This window comes from Euprymna scolopes, chromosome 25 (genome assembly GCF_053919585.1).
Source record: "Euprymna scolopes isolate OS-2025 chromosome 25, ASM5391958v1, whole genome shotgun sequence".
NCBI classification, from domain to species: Eukaryota; Metazoa; Mollusca; class Cephalopoda; order Sepiida; family Sepiolidae; genus Euprymna; species Euprymna scolopes.
The window spans coordinates 83,601,678-83,605,856 of NC_136506.1; positions in this window are offsets into that span (position 1 = coordinate 83,601,678).

The following is a 4,179-nucleotide window of genomic DNA, read 5'->3' on the forward strand; positions in this document are numbered from 1 at the left end:
ACGCAGACCCCACAATTTTATTATACCATCCCTATTTAAGTTAAAACATATTTATCAAAGTATTCTTATGTATTTCTATATCAAAAACGCGAACGCAGCCCCCACAATTTTTATGAACCACCGTTCTGCCAGATCAAACGTACCCATTCCTGTGTCTCGATACATCTTCTATCGTTATATGTAATCAGTTTTTTTGAAATAGTCAACCATATAGGAGCCTATTCCTGACCAGACACACACACACACACACACACACGCACGCACACACACACAGACGTTCAGCTTTATATTATAATAATATATATATATATATATATATATATATATATATATATATATATATATATATATATATATACAACACGCCCCGCTCCTCCACCGTCTCCCACCAAATGTAAACAGAATTTGTGTAAAATATTAAGCAGTTCTTCTGCTCAAAACAGTTAATAAAACTTAATAAGCACCTGTTAAAAAACTATACAAGTTCTATAATTGAATATGCCCCTCTAAAACAAAAACGAAAAACAAATCGGCAGTCCCCCCCCCCCTAAAAAAAAGGTGACCATAAAGTGAGTGCATTTCTTCATATCTTGGAAAATACTTGTTTCCTAGAATTTTGAAAGTTAGTGGTAATTTTAAAGGATTTTCCGAGGGCGGAAAGAAAGTCACCCTCCCACCACGAAAAAAAGTCGTGGCCACAAAGTGGGTGCTCATTTTACGTTCGATTATAATAGAAAAGTGATCCCCTGCTTTTTTTTAAAATTAACATTTCTTGATATCTTGGAAATTACTCGTTTGCCGTAATTTTAAACGTTAATTTCGTTTTCAGTGACCCCGGAAACCTGTAGGAGTGATAATTTTAAAGGAATTTTCGAGGATGGAGTAATTCTTTATATTTACTAAATGTTTATATCTTTTTCTGTATTTATTTCCTATGTGTTGACGTGTAGGAATACAAAAAGTCTTTTGAAAAAAAAACTCAACAAGAATGCTTCTTTCAAAAGCACATTATTTTCGACCGATCCTTTGGTCTTCTTCAGTGTGAGTGAAGTCGAAATTCAAAGATATCGCGGCCATTTTTTTTTTTTTTTCTAATTCTTCGTAGCGCTTAATATTGCTTGTTTTTCGAACCGAATAAACATGTTACATTAAGTAAAAACACCAAAAAATTATCCAGTTAGGTAGAAGAGTAACTTATCTTGCCTTTGGTTACATTTATTTGTTATATATTTGTTTTTGACAACTTTTTCGAATTTATTTGTATAGTAAAACAAACCCAAAAGGTTTTGTTTTATGTTTTTTTTTATCGCTATAAGTGCTAATCTGAATAAACACCGAGTTTTGATAATTGAACCGCCATCTTTTTTTTTTCTTTCATGGCCGCGATGTCTTTGAAGTCTCGACAAACACTTCAAAATAATACAAAATAATGGTACATATTTACCCATAAATGTTACCGTGACATTTATTGGATGAGTTTCTACCACTATTTTGTTTTATTTCTTATTTTAAAGTGATTATCGAGTCTTCAAAAATGTAAAGAGATATCACGGCGGTTTTTTTTTTCTTGTTCTCCAGTAGCGTCCAATATTACATGTTTTTTTCGAACTGAATAAGCATTTTACATTAAATAAAAACACTAAAAACTTATCTAGTTCGTTAGAAAAGTAACTTATCTTGCCTTTGATAACATTTATTTGTTATATATTTGTTTCTTGCGAGCTTTTCCGTGCCTCTATGGATTGTAACTTACCTTACCTTCTTTTATTATTTGTTATTTATTTTATATCCATATTTAATTAGAAATGGGGAAAAAAATCAAGAACGTCTATTGCGTATGTATATTGTAATCAATGGCAAGTTATCTAATGGTCACATGCGACTCTCTGTCAGTGCGGTTTCAGACGCTTTTGGCAGGCCGGACGAACGGTGGCGGGGGTATAGTTTCCCAGAGATGTGGGGTGCACAGACGGGTGTTGGGAACATGGTTTGACGGCGGCTCTAGTGAGAGAGAGAGAAAGGGCCGTGGTAGGATCAGCTTGGCGCGCTGGAAATATTGTCCGGATCGTGTTTCGCTTAGTCGCCGCTGCCACCTTATTAAATGGAATTAATGACTGTCTTGACATGACGGCGTGAGGGATGAGGGGTGTCAGACTGGTGTGCTTGTGGGTACGGGCTGAGAGTTGCGTTAGGGGGCGGAGCTGAAACGGTTAGGAGGAAGGATGTGGCAGAACTGCGTGTGTGTATAAGCATCCGTGAAAGTGTTATGTGAGTTATTGGACTTTTTCTCATATGTCACCGTGCTGCTTTGTCGACGATTTGCCTGCTTTTCTGCGCCCTTCCACCATTCGTTCTAGAGAAGATATCCCTATAATATGTTTATACATAAAACCACCATTCGCCCATGCATAGAACATTTGGCTGGTGCATCTGCTACTTGCCTCTCACTCCTGGACAGGGTTCAAAAGAGAGCCGCCAACCTGATAGATCCTGCACTGTCATCTAGGCTTCAGCCTCTGCCCCATCAACGAAATGTTGAATCTCTCTGCCTGTTCTACAAGTACTTTAATGGTGAATGCTCTGATGAACTACAAGCACTTGTACCCCCTCGAAGTAAGTACCCCCGATAAACCCGACAAGCAGCTAAATCCCACCCCTACACAGTAGAGATCCCTAGGTGTAAAAAAACATTCTACTCCAATAGTTTATTCTGCAGAACTGCTAGACTTTGAAACTCCTTTCCGGGATTCTGCTTTCCCAACCGTACTGACATGCAGAAGTTCAAGTATAATGTGAACAAACATCTTGCTACTCATTTCTCTTCATAACCCTGCAACTTATGTCCCTGATAGTAGTCCTCTCTTCAAAGTGGCACTGTGCCTTGTTTGGGGTGAACATTGAAAGAAAGAAAAATGTGAAGAGTCTACGCGGATCGACCAACGTTTATACATTCTTCACGTATCTCTCAGGGTTCCAAATCCAAATGGTGCCCGGAAAATTTGTCCCGGGAAAACTCTTTAAAATAAGTTGAAAGACCAAAAACTTTCAAAGCTAGGTAGAAAACTAAAACTTAGAAAAATTAATTTAATTTTTTTAAAACAACAGTAAACAAGTAAAAATATATATTTTTTTAAATATTATGGAATGTGTATTCTCTTTTAAAGACAATATCTTCTTGAAGAACGGTCATAAAATGTGTTTTCAATCGATATTTATTCAATAAGGGACCAGTTTTCCTACCTAGCAAAAGGGGACGAGTTTTCCAGGGTTGAGTTTTCCGGAGACGAGTTTTCCGGAGACGAGTTTTCCGGAGACAAGTTTTCCTAAATTCAATCCAAATATATAATGCGTATTGATTTATATTACCCAATAATAAAACAAATATTTTATTCAAAATACTTAATTTAGTTTTAATGCTAACATAATCATTTAATAATTTTTTTTTATTTAACAGTTGATAATAAAAGAAGTATCTTCTTTTTAGTTTCGTAATAACACAAAAATTGTTTAAACTAAATTTATTCTTCTGAATAAAATATTTGCTTTCTTTCATAATACGTGTTTTCTTTTTTTTTATTTTCGTTTCGTAATAACACAAAAGGTATTAAAACTAAAGTATTTTTAAAAATAAATATATGGTTTCGTTTTTCGTGTCTTGACTCAGTGATCAAGTTTTTTTTTTCTTAAACAAGAGTAAACAAGTAAAAATAATTTTTTTAATATCATGACGTCTTTAAAAACTATATCTCTTTCAAGACCGGTCATAAAATGTGTTTTCAATCAATCAATGCTTCTGTTCTGCCTCGAAAGACAAAGGATACCCCCTGTAAAGGCAGTTGCGTATGTAACTGTGTGGCAAGGGTTGCGCAATCTCCAACCACACCTCTTCTGAATCGGCACTGCTTCAGTCCAGTGGCAAGGAGAAGTTCAGGACGACTGGAAACAATACTGAGATAAGCGGAGAGCATATACAACACCTGGAAGTCTCAAATAGTCACCCATCTGGTATTGGCCAGGCTCATCGTGGCTTAACTTCGATGATTTGACGGGAACTGGTGTGTCAAACGTATATCAATCAATATTTATTCAATAATGTACCAGTTTTTCTATCTAGCAAAAATAGACGAGTTTCTCGGGTATGAGTTTTCCGGGTATGAGTTTTCCGGGCACGATCTAGAA